The sequence below is a fragment of the Bufo bufo genome, chromosome 4 (assembly GCF_905171765.1).
Source record: "Bufo bufo chromosome 4, aBufBuf1.1, whole genome shotgun sequence".
In the NCBI taxonomy this organism is placed as follows: Eukaryota; Metazoa; Chordata; class Amphibia; order Anura; family Bufonidae; genus Bufo; species Bufo bufo.
Genome location: NC_053392.1, coordinates 126218336 through 126238387, shown reverse-complemented (window position 1 = coordinate 126238387; position 20052 = coordinate 126218336). Strand labels below are relative to the sequence as shown.

The window sequence follows — 20052 nt, the reverse complement described above, 5'->3', positions numbered from 1 at the left end:
TGGTGTCACTTTCTCTGTACAGTTGTATGGGGGAAAAAAGCTTTGGTAAAACAAAGCTCTGAATAAATAACATCAAAAAATGTCTGTGAGCAATAAAGCAATAATGCCAAAACCTCTGATTTGAAAAAACATGAATGACTCCAAAAAAAGCACATCAAGGATCAAAAAAAGCCACTGAAAAAATGTTTGTCAGAGATTTTATATTTCCCATAGACTTCAGTGCAACATCTGGAGGTGACAATATTTGCAAAAAGAAAACCCCAGCCAAAAGAGCACCAAAGAACCTCAAAACACCAAAATATGCCAAAGACGTATGTGTGATACCAGCCTTAGGCTTTAAGCATTCTGGGGTGTTTTTTGAGGGGCTTTGTGGTTTTTGTTGTGTGACGCTAGTTCCAGAAGTTGCATAAAGTCTATGGGAAACTGAAAGGCCAGACGTCTTTTTGTAGTGTTTTTGGGACAATGCCATTTTTTTTCAACTCACAGCATACACTGAGTCTGGTATTATTTTGTTCATTGAAAGGTGGTAAAACGCACCATAAAGGAAAAATGCCTCAAAAATGGCCAAAAAAATCTAAACTTGCTGATCAACTCATATGTTGTTGTTTTTTTTTTTTACAAAGAAATCTCCATGGTGAAAGCGAGTGAGGGATCCCTGAGGAATGTTTATCTTAAAACAGGCTCGTTTTATCAATTAAAAGAACACCAAACCCAAAATCCAAACAAAAAAAAAAGAACAACCAACAAATCCTAACATAATCTCCTTATGTACTTTTGTTATTTGCTCTTGTTTCATAAGATATCACAATTGCAGACCATAAAAAATAAAATAGAAAAGCAGTGCACTGTTCTTTCAAACAGCAGCAATGACTTCTCCCCCTCTGATGGTGAGTCAGTGAGTCTATCATGTATCTAATACTAACATTTGTGATACAGTCTACTGAGCTGCAGTTTATAATCTTATCATTTCATATTGTCTGCTGAGATGACTATCTAATCCTGCCATGTGAGATATTGTCTGCTGAGCCGCAGTAACTAATCATATGATACTGTCTGCTAAACTATGTGTCTAATACAGTCAAGTGTCATACTGTCTGCTTATTTGATGCATCTAATCCTACCATATCTGTTGCTTTCTGCTTAGTTGCGGTATCTATTTCTATGATGCGTAATACTGTCTGCTGAGCTGTGTATCTAATCTTATTATGGGTGATAATTAGGGATGAGCGAATTTCATATTTTGAAGTTCGTGTGCGGTTTATGTAAGGGTATTTACCGAATTGCGTTTATTGATTCCGTTACCATGGTCCATAATGCAATTCCATGACGGAATGCATAACGGAATGCCTTTAGAGGCATAATAGAAGTCTATGGCCTGCATAACGGATCTGTCCGGTTTACGTTATGCAGGAGAGGACGCCAATATGGGCACTGAGCACTTACCCCTGTGTGCATGAGCCCTAATGAGGACATGTAGCAACCTGAGCTAAATATCGTACGGTGGACACTCATGGATGTGATGTGAATTGCAGCCTGTTCAGAGTTTAGACAACATATTGTGATATTGTACTGAAGTGGTTTCATGACAAATTGCAGTCCTTATAGGTAAGCTTGTGCGAATCGACCTTCGGATCATAGATCTAAAGTTGATTCATTCACATACCTAGATTTTAATGCTATTTCCTTACAGCAATATAATGTATTGGCTCTGTGGAGTCAAAGTCCGTCTTGCCTGAAGTAGCGCAACACTTTAGTGAATTATTACTGCATTCATATCTGCGTATTTAAAAACAATTTAAAATAGCAATTGGATTGCTTCAGATTATTTTGAAATACGCAGATATGAATACAGTAGTAATTTGCCAAAGTCTTGTGCGACTTTGGGCGGGACAAACTTTGCATTCACAGAGCCAATACATTTTAATGCAGTACGGAAACAGCATTAAAATCGAAGTATTTGAACAAATCGGCTTCAAATCTATGATCCAAAGGTCGATTCGCTCAAGCCTACTTATAGGGGTTGTCTCACCTCAGCAAATGGCACTTATCATGTAGAGAAAGTTAATACAAGGCACTTTTTAATGTATTGTGAATGTCCATATTGCTTCCTTTGCTGGCTTCATTCATTTATCCATCACATTATACACTGCTCATATCCAGGGGTTATGACCACCCTGCAATCCATCAGCGGTGGACGTGCTTGTATACTATAGGAAAAAGCGCCAGTCTTTCTGGAGGCTGGGACCATGGGAGCAATCATAGTCACACATGCCCGCATACTCCCTTAAAGGGGTTCTCCGGGAATTAAGAAAATAAAAAATACTTAAATATTACTTTATTATAAATATATTCCCAAATAACTTTCATTAGTTATAATGTCTTGTTTTGTCGGGGGAGCAATCACGAAGCGAACAAAACAAGCCATTCTAACTAATGAAAGGTATTTGGGAATATATTTATAATAAATATTATTTAAGCATTTTCATTTTCTTAATTCCCGGAGAATGAAGTGAGATAACTCCTTTAACTAAACTGGAAATCAATTAAGAGTGGACCTATTTGTATGTGCCAAGGAAGTGTAATATCATTAGAATTATGTTAATTACATAAAATGGTTAATGTGACAGAACAATAAATGAAACCTTTGTTTTAAGTGTTGGGGGTGACTTAGTATATTTATGCAGTCAATTGTGTAAAGATATTGCTCTCCTAGTTTATACCAAAGATAATTACTAGTCATTTATAAATCTCATCAGCTTTTAAATGTGACAATTTTTTAGCCAGTCAGTGATACCTCCATTTAAATGTTCATTCAATGTAAGTAGGGCTTTGGTTGTGTTATTTCAAGGTCTTAATTAGCTGCATTAAAATAATAGAAAATGCATCAGTATAAAAAAGATTGTAATGAATGACTTCTGTGGCTGACCATACGTGTAAGATAATGACTGAATAAAACATGTTGTTGCACAGGCTAAAATTGCAATAATGCTATGTCACAGTAATTCTTACCTGCCTTTTAATTTATTTCAGTATAATGACTCTAAATATAATAAATTTTTAGACATGGGGCAGATAGATTCTTGTTTATATAAAATCTATTATTAATTGCTACAAAATAGTATAGAAAATATACAACTCACCATTTCATTCTCCTCTCCTTCATTAATTATTGCACTGTGATCTTTGGGTAATTTAGATTTCATGTTTTAAGTTTACAACCAATTTGTATGCTTTGCAGACCAAAGATTAATTGGTAATGGTATTGATGAGGGTTTTATATTTATACCTTACCATGCCCTATCTCCACTAGTTTAGCATAAACCTCCTCCTCCTTTTCAGCATTACCGCACACCTCCTTATTATCATTCCATGAGTAATAACTGCTCTGTTACAGTGGAACTGAAAAATCTCCACAATATAGGTGTTCACTTTCCAGTCAATGCCAATTCTGTTGTTAATAAAGCCACACATTATTCATGCAGGTTAATAAATACAAGGAAAGGTTTTATTTTTACAACCAATATAGTATTTCTTTATAATGGAAAATTTTACACTAAAATAACACAATCCTCCTTTCTTGCAGGCAAGAGGGTCCATTGCTAGTATAGCCTCCCCTCCTGCTGTGAAGGGAGCTCATTGATACCATAAAAACTAATGCAGCGTCCCACATATGTGTGTAAAAGAGACACTTTAAAACATCTGCCTATTGAGTTAATGTCGGTGGTGCTGCCATTACTTAGTTAATGGAGGAGAGAAACAGGCTTTATTCACTACGGGCTATGGGGCCCGTCCGGACCGCATTCTGTTTTTTTTTTATTAACACACACAGACACTACACACAGGCAGCCGCGTAACTACCGGGGAAGCAGCTGCTTCGGGGCCCGGCGCCCCGGCAGCGTGTGTGACAGTTTATTTTCAAGTTAGTTAAATATCGATTCTTGTCTTAATGTTCAGGGCCCCTTCACAGCAGCAGCGGCTGACCAGGCCCCCTCGCTAATGTGATCTAATCTTACTGTCTCCTAAAGTCTCCTGATGTGTCTGGGATTCGAACCCACAACCTCCAATGTATCAGTGTATCAGAGGCAAAGCATTTACCCACACAACCATAAAGGCAGCATTGCAACTGATTGAAAAAATATGAGACTTCTACTGTTATAGCTGGCTAAGTGTACATCTATACACATGACAGCTGCCCCAACACACCCAGCACTGCTATATCTCTATATATGAGCAGCTGTCATGTGTATAGATGTACACTTAGCCAGCTATAACAGTAGAAGTCAGCAGCAAGGCAGCTCTTATGGTCTTGTGGTTAAGTGCTTTGCCTCTGATACAGAAGGTCGTGGGTTCGAATCCCAGCAGAAACTTTTCTGAAATACAAGCACTGACTCCATATATGGACATACAGGGCGGGACACAGGAAGAGGCTGCATCGCATCGCTGACATGGAGGTAAGTAGAAGTGTTTATTATTTTTTTTTAATACCCGACTGTTACTGCCATGGGGGGAGCGGGGGGCACTTGATACTGGCACATGGGGGAGGGGGGTTGGCACCTGATACTGGCACCTGGGGGGGTTTGGCACTATGATACTGGCACATGGGGGGAGAGAGAGGCACCTGATACTGGCACATGGGGGGGGGAGAGGGGTTGGCACCTGATACTGGCACCTGGGGGGAGAGAGGCACCTGATACTGGCACATGGGGGGGGGGGGAGAGGCACCTGATACTGGCACATGGGGGGGGAAGGGAGAGAGGCACTTGATACTGGCACTTTTTTTGTGGGGGGGAGATGGCACTATGATATTGGGACATGGGGGGGAGGAGAGAGGCACTTGATACTGACACCTGGGGGTGGGAGGGGGGGTTGGCACCTGATACTGGCACATGGGGGGGATAGAGGCACCTGATACTGGCACATGGGGGGGTAGGGGGGTTGGCAGCTGATACTGGCACCTGGGGGGGGAGAGAGGCACCTGATACTGGAACATGGGGGGGAGGGGTTAGCAACTGATACTGGCACATGGGGGAGGGAGAGAGGCACTTGATACTGGCACTTTTTTTGTGGGGGGGGGAGATGGCACTATGATACTGGGACATGAGGGGAGGAGAGAGGCACTTGATACTGGCATGTGGGGGGGTTGGCACTTGATACTGGCACATGGGTGGGCTTGGCACTATGATACTGGCACATGAGGGGGGGAGAGGCATTCGATACTGGCACTTTTTTGGGGTGGGAGATGGTACTATGATACTGGGACATGGGGGGGAAGAGAGAGGCACTTGATACTGGCACATGGGGGGGTTTGGCACTATGATACTGGCAAATGGGGGGTGGGAAGGAGAGAGGCACTTGATACTGGCACATTGGGGGGGGAGATGGCACTATGATACTGGGACATGTGGGGGGGAGGAGAGAGGCACTTGATACTGGCACATGATGGGGGGGCATCTATGAGGACACTTACTGGCACATTATTGGGGGGCATTATGGGGGACACTAGGCCGGCAGCCTATCAGAGGCCGGACACTGAGGGGCATCTACTGGGGCACTATATATGGGGCATTTTATACTGGTACATTATGGGGGGCACTAGCAGGAAGGGGGGAGAGGAGCACTATGGGGGAATTTACTGGGGGCACTATATAGGGGTATTTTATACTGGGACATTATGGGGGCACTATGGGGGCACTATGGGGGCACTATGGGGACATTAGCTCAACTGGGGGCATTACAAGGGGGTATTTTTGCACTGTCACATTATAAGGAGAATTATTACTACTGGGGGGGGCATTATAGTGGGCTTTATTACTCCCCCATGGTATGACCCCCTAGTAGCAGCACCAGCCTCTCCCTGCTCTGCTATCCCTCTGCCCCTTCTCCAAATCCTTATTATGAAATCTTTCTCATTAGGATAAAGCACAACATCAGCTCCGCCAAGCCCCCGGCCAAGTGTTGAAGTGGTGTCCGAGATCCCCAAGGGTCAAGTAACTGTACGTTTTCATATGAAATATGTTTATGTTATACACATATAGCATCCACTGTGCCACACAATATACAGTATACCGCTACACTGTGCCAAAGGAGTGGGGTTTACACAGGAGGAGGGAGGTGCGAAGCGCGGTGGAGGGGCCCTTACAAATATTTGCTGTGGGGCTCAGTCACTTCTAGTTACGCCCCTGGCTGGAATATCTTTCCTCCGGGACCTGATCAATGATGAAGAGGAGAAACTAAGAGTAGTTACAGCAGCCTAGCACTGGACGGTAAGTCTACATCTAAATATAAAGTAAGCGGGGGGGGCGTGGTTTGCCGGCATGGAGTGAAGGCGCACGGCGTAGAGCTCCCTTGCCATCCTGATTAAATATCCTGGATTACCCACATTTACTAACCTGCTGTGTATCCGATCCGAGTGTGAGACCTGTCGGGAACCTCCGGTGGACAGCGGGAAGTGTCGGATGAGGACCCCGCTGCGCTGGTGTTTAAGAGTGCCTGGCGGAAGGTCTGCGTGTGGAACAGAGCGGCCATCTTGCGGCGGGTCGGAGCACGCCGGCAGTAACAGACTGCGCGCTGCAGAGACCCAAAATCAGTAGCCGCGTGGTACGCAAGGTAGAGGCAGCGGAGGACCAGAGCCGCACGGAGGTAGGCTGACTGAGTGATCATCCCGCTCACTGGTAAGCGCGGCAAGTGCGCCGGAGAGGGGCTCCCGGTGGTGTGCCTAAGAGGGAGCAGGCCCAGTGAGATCGGCGGTGCTGGGAAAGCGGTGAGCACCTTGTGGGGCGGCTGCAATGACAATTGTAAAGGGCCCTTGCACCATCCTGTAGGGCCGAGTGAACTTTACACACAGTAAACACGCGATTCAAGACCCTCACCGTGATACAGGCCAGTAGTTAACCCACCTGAGGACTCGGCTTATAAGACTTCTCTTACCTGTGGTCTTTCTGCCTCACTACACGCTCTGTATCTTCACCAGATCCCTCTACCAGATAAGGACTGTATCCGTGGTGGAGGCCCATAAGGGCAGATCCTTTCTTATAAGTACTTATGGGCCGCAAGACTGCGTCGTCAGCACATCTTACTCCAGTGAAGGAGCTTGTAGATAACATGAGTCAGACAGACATGGAGGCGGAGCAGTGCATGTCTGCGGGCACCGAGACGCAGACTGATAAGATAATGTCGGCCATTGTAGAATGTCAGGCAGTTTTGACCACAAAGATTGATCATTTGCAGAGTGATATCAACTGCCTGCGCCATGACATGGACAAAATGAAAGACCGCACCAAAGAAGTGGAGCGTCGCCTGGGTGATGTGGAGGACTCTTCAAATGTCACCTCCGCAGCCACTAGAACTTTACAACAACAAGTAAAAATTCTAATGGCAAGAGTGGAAGACGCAGAGAATCGCAATATGAGGAATAATGTCAGGATCCTGGGTCTGCCTGAACGGGTAGAGGGGTCCAACCCAGAGTAGTATGCTGAGAGGCTGATTCGTACGGTGTTAGCTCCCATTGATCTAACATCCAACTTTGTGGTTGAAAGAGCCCACATAATTCCTACGAGGCCCTTGCCGCCGGGTGCTGCCCCGCGACCTTTCATAATGCGGATTTTAAACTACAGAAACCGTGATGCTATCCTGGCGGCCGCCAGACGCAAGAAAGATGTCCAGCTGGAGAATGCAAAGCTGTCCTTTTACCCGGATTTTACAGCGGAAGTACAGAAGCAACGCCGCCAGTTCACTTCTATCAGAGCACGTCTCCGGGAGCTTGGGATTAAATATACCATGTTATACCCGGCCAAGTTGCGGATCCAGGAGGGAGATAGATCAAGGTTCTTCCAAACCCCAGAAGAAGCGGCTGATTGGATTGACCGACAGAATCCGAGATGATACACGATGTCTCACACTGCAGGGAACTCTTGCAAGTAACTGATGCTGACGACGGGCAATAGTTTCCTGATTGAGGTCATTTCCTCATACTCATTGCAGTTGCGTCTGCTCAGAGTAAATGGCAGGACTGCTCTCAACACTACATGATGTGATATCCTTACAGACAAGGGATAAGCTTTACTTAAAGTTTGATAGTTTAGTTTTGTATTGACTTATACTGATGGACTCAAGTTCTATGCTGGGTCATGTTCTAGCTAGATAGACTGTACTCATTTAGTCTATAAAGCACAAGTTTCTGTTTAGGGAATTGAAGCTTAGGCAGGTTGGGGATGTCTGGGCAGGGTGGGTATGGGATGGGAAGCTTTGTTGGGATTACTGAGTTGTGTGTGTGCAGGTATGAATGGGGCAGTGACACTGAGAAGCTAGGTGGACGTAGACGATCCAGGAATACGAAGCCATGGCAGTGCAAGCTGATCTCCTGGAACGTCTGGGGCTTCAATGTCAAGGTTAAAAGAGCATTGGTGTTTAACTATGTTAAAAAATATAACCCTGACGTTCTTATTTTTTAGGAAACACATCTTAGAGGGTAAAAGTTCTAGCATTAAAGCGACCATGGGTGGGGAACGGATATCATGCTACATACTCCAACCGCGCCAGAGGGGTGTCTATTTTGGTTAGTAAAACTCTTCCGTTTCAGCTGATCTCCGTGCATATAGATCCAGCAGGGAAGTACGTGCTGTTGCAGGCTACTATTAGAGGGTGTGAGATAGTGCTAGTTGGTGTTTATGTCCCGCCGCCGTTAGGAAGAGAACTGCTAGACCAAATTATGAGTAGGGTGGTGTTGCTTCCTGTGGTTCCTATCTTCATTTTGGGCGATTTTAATGCAACACTTGATAGTCAGCTAGACAGGTTTAGGCAACCTCTCAGACATGATGCGGCTTTACTACTCTGGGCGCAGGCTCATGGCCTTGAGGAAATATGGAGGAGTTTATATCCAGATGGGAGACAGTACTCTTGTCACTCGGCCTCTGCTCACTCACTGTCCTGGATTGATTTGGCCTTTACGAATCGGCCCAGGCTATCCTGGGTAAAGGCAGCTGAGTACCTGCCGAGAGGAATTTCGGATCACGCTCCCCTACAGATTACAATTTCTCTACCAGTTGGTGCCATAGATCTCCTTGGCGATTAAACCCAGCGTGGCTGGCGGTTATCCCGGTTAGATTAGCATGACTGGACGCAATTTCAACATATTGGGAATTAAATGAGGGATCCTCTACTCCTCTGGTGGCGTGGGATACCTGTAAAGCAGTCCTGAGAGGGACTTTAATAGCTGCAATTGCGGCCCATAGGGTGGAATAGCTCTCCACACGAATGAAACTGGAGGGTGCAGTGACACAAACTGAACAAGCGTATCTTGTTGACCCCACTCCAGAACACTATGCGCTCTGGCTGTCGGCTCAAAGGCAATATGAGCTTTACTTGACTGAATTCACAAAGAAGAGACTATTAGCTCAAAAACAAAAAAATTTTTCAGAGGGAGATAAGAGCGGTAAAGCGCTGGCGTATTTAGCTAGAGTCGAGACCACACAAACAGTAGTGGCTGCCATTAGGAATGAGAGGGGAGGTATATTTACCACGCCGGAGGAGGTCTGCAGTCAATTTGTTGCCTACTACTCGGCACTTTACACTTCCAAAATCAAGAAGACCACAGACGAAATCTCATGGTTTCTTGAGACCTTCCCTATGACAAAGCTCACATATGAGGATAGGCAGGGGCTATTACCCCACTAGAAATTCAAACTACCATTAAGCCAATGGCAAAGGGCAAGACTCCTGGTCCGGACGGCTTCCCAATCGAGTGGTATACATTTCAAGTTGAGGAGGTGAGCAAAAGACTCTCTATAAACATGCACTTGAGTGCGGATCTCTACCAGTCTCATTTTCCGAAGCCACCATTGTGGTGATACACAAAGCTGGGAAGCCACCAGATCAGTGTAGCTCGTACAGACCCATTTCACTGATCAACTCAGATGCTAAAATTTTGGCTAAAGTGCTGGCTAATCGATTGTCGTTTGTTATACTGAAGATGGTGGGGATGGATCAGTCTGGTTTTATGCCCGGGAAGGCGACAGACATTAATTTGAGACGTCTTTTCACTAATCTCCAGGTGACGCATGACAATGCAGGAAATAGGGCAATTGCCTCCCTAGATAACGAGAAGGCATTTGATTAGGTGGAGTGGAGGTTTATGTGGGCAGTGTTGGAGAGGCTAGGAGTCCCCCAATCCTTCCTCCGAAGGCTGCACATGCTATATGTGCATCCGACAGCAAGAATCCGAGTCAATGGACACCTATCCACACCTTTTGAGCTGCGGAGGGGCACCAGACAGGGGTGCCCACTGTCGCCTCTTCTATTCGCATTGGCGATTGAGCCTCTCTCGATCGCTATTGGCAACAGTCCTGAGATACGGGGGTGGGAAGTTGCAGGTATCTCTGAAAGAATCTCGCTATACGCGGATGACATATTGATCTATTTGGGAGATGTGGGGCACTTGCTGGAAGCCCTACTGCAGACGGTTGACTCTTTTGGGTCGTATTCAGGACTCAGGGTCAACTGGTCGAAATCGGCATTGTATCTAGTAGATGACATCCCCCACCCAAATATATCAACTAAGGGCTCTTTCACACTTGCGTTGTCCGGATCTGTCGTGTCCTCCATTTGCCGGAAGTGATCCGTAACACCACAAGTGAACTGAAAGCATTTGAAGACTGATCCTTCTTCAAAATGCGTTCAGTGTTACTATGGCAGCCAGGACGCTATTAAAGTCCTGGTTGCCATAGTAGTAGTGGGGAGCGGGGGAGCAGTATATTTACCGTCCGTGCGGCTCCCGGGCGCTCCAGAAGATGTCAGAGCGCCCCCTGCGCATGGGCGACGTGATCCATGCGATCACGTCATCCCATGCGCGTGGGCGCCCTGACGTCACTCTGATGCGCCCCGGGAGCCGCACGGACGGTAAGTATACTGCTCCCCCGCTCCCCACTACACTTTACCATGGCAAACAGGACTTTAGCGTCTGGCAGCCATGGTAACCATTCAGAAAAAAGCTAAACGTCGGATCCGGTAATGCGCCGAAACGACGTTTAGCTTAAGGGCAGGATCTGGATTAATGCCTTTCAATGGGCATTAAATTCCGGATCCGGCCTTGCGGCAAGTGTTCAGGATTTTTGGCCGGAACAAAAAGCGCAGCATGCTGCGGTATTTTCTCTGGCCAAAAAACGTTCCGGTCCTGAACTGAAGACAATCCTGATGCATCCTGAACGTATTTCTCTCCATTCAGTAATGCATTGGGATAATCCTGATCAGTATTTTTTTCCGGCATAGAGCCCCGACGACGGAACTCGTAAATACACATTGTAATACACAAAGATGTTACCCAATTCAATGTACTAAATGTAAAGCCTGTGGTGCAATATGTTGCACAGAAATTGAAGGCCTGGGAATCATTGCCACTGTCCCTGATCGACGATTAATGTCTTTAAGATGGTACTCCTACCTAAGCTGTTATATTTGTATAGAGCTGCCCCACTAATGTTGCCTAGGTCGCACTTTCAGACCTTGGATCGTTGATTTCACCCTTCCTTTGGAATAAATCTGTGCCCCGCATAGCTAGGGACACTTTACGAGCCCCATATGAAAAGAGGGGGGTAGGCGCTGCCGGACATGTACTTCATAGCGACTCACCTCAATTAAACTATGCGCTTGGTGGATTAAGGCAGATTCGCAAAATCCGGCGGTGGTTGGAAGCAGCCCTGATAGGTTTATATGAGGCCATGACGAATCTGGTATATCGGGCAGGGAAGTTTCAGGTGAAGCAGCTCACTACACTCATGACGGGGGTGATTAAGGCTTGGAATGTCCTTGCGGTAGGGAAAAGGGGACCCGAACAGAGCACTGTTAGATCTCCAGTGATGCCTTTGTGGGCAACCCTGAGTTAGTCGAGCTTCTGCTCTACCTGATTTTGGGTTCTGGCCAAAGAAAGGTATTAAATACCTTACTCAATTATACAGATGAGGGAGTCTTTAAAACGTTCTCCGCTCTGCAAGTAGAATATAGACTGCCGCGGACCTCCTTTTTCAGATATTTGCAACTGCGGCATGCCTGTGAAGTACAATTTGGAAATGGTCCCCTGAAGTTAGAGTATAGCGAGGTGGAGAAGATAGCCAAAAGAGCGACTCATTACAAAATGGTCTCGTCCTTCTATGGGCTCCTTATCTCATCCCGACCTTCGCCACTAGCGAAGGCTTTCCTTAGGTGGCGAGTGGACATTCCTACATTGGAGACCTCACATGAGAAAGAGCTGACTGCCTCATGGAGAAAATCAGTGATTGGTGCACGGGATCAGCTGATTCAGATCAAATGGCAACACAGAGTATATCTCACCCCTGTGCGCCTTGTGCGTATGCGCAAACTTGTTCAGACACATGTACACGGTGCGGTAGGGGAGGGGGACTTTATTCCATATGATTTGGGAATGCTCGGTTATTCCGAATTTCTGGTTGGAGGTACACAGGTACCTAAACGCTAGGCTGGGACTCCCAGGGGTAGTCGCTCCAGAAGTTAGTCTGCTGGGTTTGGTCAATGACATCCTCCCGACCAAATATGAGAGAACTTTGTATAGACTATTACTGTTTTATGCAAGGAAGTCGATGCTGCTCAACTGGAATCCTCCTAAAATGTGAGTGTGTCGCACTGAATCCAAATTATTAACGAAGCCCTACCTATGTATAAATTAACGTATGAAGCTAGAGGGGTGCCGGAGAAATTCCAGAAAATTTGGGGCACTTGGTTAAGTGCAAATTCGGTTTCGGAAAGTTGAACACATCAGCTAGGATAGGTCCGAGTCACTGCCTGAATGAGTGTGTGTGAATGGTGTTTGGTTGGTGGACGCAAGGGGGGAATACCACCAACAGTCTTGCTAATCTAATGAGTGAGCAAAGATTTTGATGTGTATCCTATCTGTAATGACTGATAATGTTCCTCCTACTATGGTGGAATCCCCTTTGTTTTTGACTTTGAAAATTGAAAATAAAGCCTATTAAAAAAAAAAATATATAAAGTAAGCCTAGTGAAGGTTAGAGCTGCGTCTGGCATATGAACTTCACAAGCACAAGTGACCAAGAGTAACTTTCCAAGTTCCTGGACACGACTGGATGTTTAAAGGCCACAATTATCCTATTTCACTGGAACCCTTCCAGGATATAGTGAACCTGAACACTTCAGAAGAGCATCCGCAAATAATTTTGCAGAGAGTTTGCCTGCCGTGAGGGAGAAACGCCCTTATTGGATAGCTCAAGATAAGTAGAAAACAGTATATTTAGTACCTGTGTGCTATAGAAAGTGGACTTAAAGTAAATCTAATTATTCTTCGCCTGTAAAGCTAAAGTACTAGAGAACTCCCTAACTGACAATTGCCTAAACCTGATAAAAGGAATACTACCGAACCTATTTCTGAGTCATCACTCATGCCATGCAAATGAACTGCATCTGTACTGACTACCTGAAGACAATTGATTCAGTAAACGTTCAACTGTTTATTACAACTGACTCCTCATCCTTTGTACTACCCTCAACATTTGCACCTTACAGTGCTGGCATCACGAACACAGGGGCCCAGCCGCAAAAGCACCTTAAACACCTATACCATCAAGGGCACCTCAACCACCATCTGTCTGGTGTTCCCTACAATAGAGAGTGCCCCGGAGGATTTAGTGCTGTCTTCCCCTCCACTGCAGGCTGGCCCAGGGGACAACTGAACTGTAAGTACTACTACCCTCACTCGGCACACCACCACCATTACACTCACATAGCACCCCTAGGGCTCGGGCATTGCACTAATAGTGCCCCTTACTGTTTATTAGATCATATGACATAGACTAGACCCCTCCCCTGTAGGCAAGAGGTCCCATTGCTGCAAAAAAATTGTGCCCCCCCTACAATTTATTAGATCACATGAAATCTGCTCCTCCAGGCAAGAAGGCCCATTGCAGTAAAAAAAAAAAAAAACTGAATAGTGCCCTATACTGTTTATAAAATCATGTGAAATAGACTAGCCTCCTCTCCTGCTGGAAAGAGAGCCCATTGCTGCAAAAAAAAAAAAAAAATAAATAAATATATATAGAAAAACAAAAAGTTCAGTGGCAGCACCATCGATGGAAAAAATGTGGGTGCAGCAGGCCCAGTATGGATATAAGCCAATCCAGATAGATAAAAAATAACAAAAAGGGCAGCACTCCAGGAAGTAAAAAATGAAAAAATACTTTATTTACCCATATGGGACAAGCGACGTTTCGGCTCAGTATGTGAGCCTTTCTCAAGCAGTGAGTACAGACAAAATGCTGGATATATATACCAGTGGGGTAAATACAATCAATATACAATGCATGTGTAATCAATTCATAATAAATACATTAATTAGATAAAAAATACAATACATGTGTCACATTTACAGTACATCTCATAGTGAACCTCAGTGCATAATCATACAATAAATAATCAATTGTAAAAATGAATATATTATCCTGTGAAGTACACAAATGTATACAAAAATTCATAATTGTCAATCATCTATGGCACATATTAGTGCTCTATGGCCTATAGTGGTGGCTGGGTGAGTTCAGATCCGGGACGCAACAATATCAAAGCTGCAGCCCACATCCGTGACCCAAGATCAGTTGCGCACCAACACTTTAGTGTAGGGTCACACTGCATCTGTGATCAGAGCCCACCCATTGCCATCTAATAGGGAGGGATCTCCTCATAAATACCTGCCATTGTACACAACGGACTGTGATTACAAAAGCACCAAATTCATACAAAAGCAAGAAAAATAAAAAGATTTATGCTATGGATAAAAGACAATCCTTATATGAGCATGCTATTGATGAGCTATTAGATGGCAATGGGTGGGCTCTGATCACAGATGCAGTGTGACCCTACACTAACGTGTTGGTGCGCAACTGATCTTGGGTCACGGATGTGTACTGCAGCTTTGATATTGTTGCGTCCCGGATCTGAACTCACCCAGCCACCACTATAGGCCATAGAGCACTAATATGTGCCATTACATTGCTTTGTTACACATCGGCTGTTAATATCAGAAGTATCTGGCAATAGAGGCAAGTTGCCCTGAACCAAGATGGCGTAAGATACATCAGAAGATCAACACGCAGTTGCGGTACTACAGGCATATCGTAACCCGGAAGTACGCAATATACGTCATTGAGACATGCGCAGTTGCGCTATAGGCACGCCGAACCGCATGGATTATGACAGCCGTCTATGCCATACATCCTCCTTCACCCTCCGTCTGCTTGACCTACGCAGTAAGCATTAAAGAGGACCTTTCACCTATTCTTACCCTATGAACTAAGTATACAGCCATGTGGAGCGGCGCCCGGGGATCTCACTGCACTTACTATTATCCCCGGGCGCCGCTCCGTTCTGCCGCTATGCCCTCCGGTATCTCCGTTCCCTAAGTTATAGTAGGCGGAGATACCAGTCCCTAAGTTATGGTAGGCGGAGTCTGCCCTAGCGCTGGCCAATCGCAGCGCAGAGCTCACAGCCTGTGAGGTTATTTTCTCCCAGGCTGTGAGCTCTGCAATGCGATTGGCCAGCGCTAGGGCAGACTCCGCCTACCATAACTTAGGGAACGGAGATACCGGAGGGCATAGCAGGAGAACGGAGCGGCGCCTGGGGATAATAGTAAGTGCAGTGAGATCCCCGGGCGCCGCTCCACATGGCTGTATACTTAGTTCATAGAGTAAGAATAGGTGAAAGGTCCTCTTTAAGCACTTTATCAGCACATACAGCTGACACCCTTCACTAGATGATTGACAATTATGAATTTTTGTATACATTTGTGTACTTCACAGGATAATATATTCATTTTTACAATTGATTATTTATTGTATGATTATGCACTGAGGTTCACTATGAGATGTACTGTAAATGTGACACATGTATTGTATTTTTTATCTAATTAATGTATTTATTATGAATTGATTACACATGCATTGTATATTGATTGTTATTTACCCCACTGGTATATATATCCAGCATTTTGTCTGTACTCACTGCTTGAGAAAGGCTCTCATACTGAGCCGAAACGTTTGCTTGTCCCATATGGGGTAAATAAAAGTATTTTTTCCCATTTATTACTTCCTGGAGTGCTGCCCTTTTTGTTATTTTATATATATATATATTATATATATACCATATTTTTCGCCCCTATAAGGCGCACCGGCCCATAAGACGCACCTAGTTTTTGAGGTGGAAAATAAGAAAAAAAATATTTTGAACCAAATAGGTGTGCTTTTTTTAGGTTTTGAACTAATTGTGGTCTGTGGATGGCACACTGTTATGGGGAATCTGTGGATGGTGAACTGTTATGGGGGATCTGTGGATGACGCACTGTTATGGGGGATCTGTGGGTGATGGACTGTTATGGGGGATCTGTGGGTGACTCAATGTTATGGAGGATCTGTGGGTGACACTTATGGGGGATCTGTGGGTGACACTTATGGGGGATCTGTGGGTGGCTCTTATTGGGGTCTCTGGATGGCACTGTTATGGGATCTGTGTATGACACTGTTATGGGGGGGATCTGTGGATGACGCATATATAGCATCTTATGCTATGTGTCATCCACAGATCCCCTCCCATAACCAGTGTCCCTGTAGTGAATGACCCCTCAATACAAGGGGTGGGGGTCGCATCTGCTTTTATAATAACAGCGGGGCCCCTGCAGTGACTGTATTCTACTACACGGGCCCCCGCTCACTGTATATCGTATCTGTATTCTGTAATAGTTAATTGTGTATCTAATGTAATCGCATAATCAGCGCTACTTACAACTACAAGCGCTCGGTAGGTAGCAGAGAGGAGGGAGGAGCAGGCCGGGAGGGACAGGCGCTGGCAGTGTGAGTCACTACGTCATTGCGCCCACGCCGCCTGCTTCATTCATAAAGTGGACGGCGCAGGCGCGTGACGTAGTGAGTGACGCGCCAACCAGCCCCCGTCTCCCCGGCCTGCCTCCTCCCCTCCTCTCTGTACCTACCCGAGCCCCTTGTAGTTGTAAGTAGCGCTGATTATGCGAATTACATTATATACACAATTAACTATTACAGATTACAGATACGATTATACAGTGAGCGGGGCCCGTGTAGTAGAATACAGTCACTGCACGGGCCCTGCTGTCATTATAATGCAGATGCCGGCCCCCAGCCCCTCCTCCCCCTCACAGTGATACACCCGCCGCGCGGCATCGCGGCGGGTGTATCATTGAAAATACGGCAAAATCAGAGCATTCGCCCCATAAGACGCACTGCTATTTTTTCCCCACTTTTGGGGGGGGGAAAGTGCGTCTCTTATAGGGCGAAAATACGGTATATACATATATTGTGGGGATTCGCTCTGGTAGTTGGATAAGTGGGTGCAGCACAGAGGCAAAGTACAAGTTCGTAATTCAAATGTCGTTTTTATTCTCACATAAGTAGTGTGATTGAGCATGCTCGGCTGAACACCAGTTCGGCTCAAGCACATGGCGGTATTCGGCAGGAGTGATTGGCTGGCCGGAACGCGTCATCGGGTGCTATAAGCACCCGATGACACCTGGTTCGGCCATTCTTAGTCAGGGAGAGCTGTGCTGTAGAAGAGACAGATAGTGTATAGAATTTAATTTAATTTTTTTGTTAGACAGGGTTGGTGTTAGAGACCCAAAGTCCTTTTAAGGGACTATTGTTGTGTGTGGCAGCAGCAATGTATATTTTTAGGCAACCTGCGCTAAATTACTAAAACTTTACAGACCCAAAAGTCCTTTTAAGGACTATTGTTGTGTGTGGCAGCAGCAATATATAGTTTTAGCGCAACCTGCGCTAAATTGCTAAATCTTTACAGACCCAAAAGTCCTTTTAAGGACTGTGGTGTGTGGCAGCAATATCTATTTTTAACGCATCCTGCTCTAAATAGCATTCAATAGTTAGGCCGCTGCAGACAGTGACATTATCTGAGCTACATCTCCTGTGTAATGTGTGCACATCCCAAAAATATCAGTGACATCCAGTTTACTTTTTACATAGACGGTGTCCGCTGCGGACCTGGGGTACATCTCCTGTGTACAGTTTCCACATCCAAAATACCTGTGACATTCCCTGTAATTTTATATTAGCCGCTGCTGAAATAAACCACATTTTTGCAGTATTTCTCCTGTGTGACGTTTCCACATCCTAAATACCTTTTTTTTTTTTTTTTTGCGCATACACTTACAAATCCTACGCTACTGTATGTGTGACATACTTTCAAGCATATATAACATTTTCATATGAATAAGGCGGCAGTAAGAGACAGGGAAGTGGCCGTGATGCTGATCATGCATGCAGAAGCCCATGGCCCTGGGCGCGTTTGAAACTGTGCCTGCTGCCAGAGCACAAGAAAACAATCGTCCACGATACCTAGCTTCATGTCCCAGTTTGCAGGGCGGCGCGGGACAACGCTCTCGAAGTCAGACCAGTGCGACCAGGTGGTCAGTTGGATTGCAGCAGATAATGCTTTCAGTCGGTTAAGCACCACCCTGTCTTCCACCAAGTTCAGTCTCAGTAGCCAAGATTCTGGTCAACACAATCCTCACCCTGCTCCTCCTTCCTCCCACCATGGAGAGTCTTGCCAAACAAGTGATCCCACACTCGGATATTCCGAGGAGTTCTTTTTAGTGCCATTCCTTCATTTGGGCATCTCGACAAGCCCGCTTGAAGAGGGACATGAGATCTTGTGCCCTGATTCCCAAACTCTTGAGCATCCACAGTCAGAAGAAGATGACGATGGGGAACGGCCAATTAGTGTTTCACGCAGTGGATGATGATGATGAGACACAGTTGCCAATAAGTCAGTCAACGGCAATTAGTGTCTCAAGAGGTTGATGATGAGGATGAGACACAGTTGTCAATAACTGAAGTTGTTATTAGGTCAACAGGTCAGGAGGATGAGCAGAATGAGGAAGTGGAAGAGGATGTGGTGGACGATGAAGTCACTGACCCAACCTGGGAAGGTGGCAAGCCAAGCAACAGGCTGGAAGAGGCAGTGGGGTGGCAAAAGGGAGAAGGCGGGTCACACCAAACAGGCCCGCAACTGTTCCCCGGAGCACACCCTTGCGGAAATCTCCCTTGCCAAGGGGTTGGTGTTCTGCAGTCTGGCACTTTTTTGAGGATAGTGCGGACAACAAAAGAATTGTAATTTGAAACCTGTGCCATACAAAAATTAGGAGGGAGTGAACACTAGCAACTTCACCACCACCCGCATGATCCGCCACCTGGCATCAAAGCATCGTAATAGTTGGGCCGAATACCTGGGTCCCACAATCTGTGTGTGCGGGTCACACCACTGCCCTCCCTCTTCCCTGTGTTACGTGCTGGCCAATCCCCTCCCGCCCTGCATCTGTACCTTCGCAAGCACCATCAGCGACAACATCCACTTCCGTGTGCCAGCGCAGCGTACAAATGTCCTTACCCCAGGCAATTTAGCAGTCCCCCAGCCCGCCACTATTTTTCACGGCTGTGCCATGCCAGCCTTACACCAGCATGCGATCCCTTAACATCACCTGTGCCCTGACCAATGTAGTTACTGGGAAGGTCCACTTAACGACTGACACATGGACAAGTGCTTTTGGCCAGGGACACTACATTTCCCTGATGGCACACTGGGTGAACGTTGTGGAGGCCGGGACAGATTCGTACCCTGGGATGGCACAGGTGCTACCGACGCCAAGGATTGCGGGCCCTAATTCCATCAGGATTTCCGCCACCACCTACGTTAGTGGCTCCAACCCATACTTCTCCTTCTCCACTTCCACCTCAGAATTATCCTCTTGCAGCACCAGTCAGCCATCAGTCTGTAGCTGGAAGCAGTATAGCACTACAGTGGGGAAGCGTCAATAGGCCGCGCTTAAGCTGATCTGCTTAGGTGATAAACAACACACCACCACAGAGCTATGGCAGGGGATAAGAGACCAGCCTGAGCTGTGGCTCTCGCCACTGAACCTAGAACCAGGAATGCTTGTGTCTGATAATGGCCGTAACGTGGTGGCGGCTTTGGAGCTCGGCAAGCTCACACACATCCCAT

General features: G+C 45.9%; 1 pseudogene; it reads right to left on the bottom strand.

Moving 5' to 3' along the window:
• The window catches only part of LOC120999049, a 90431-nt pseudogene extending 87228 nt beyond the window's left edge, over positions 1–3203 (bottom strand).
• Between the last annotated feature and the right edge of the window lie 16849 nt (positions 3204–20052).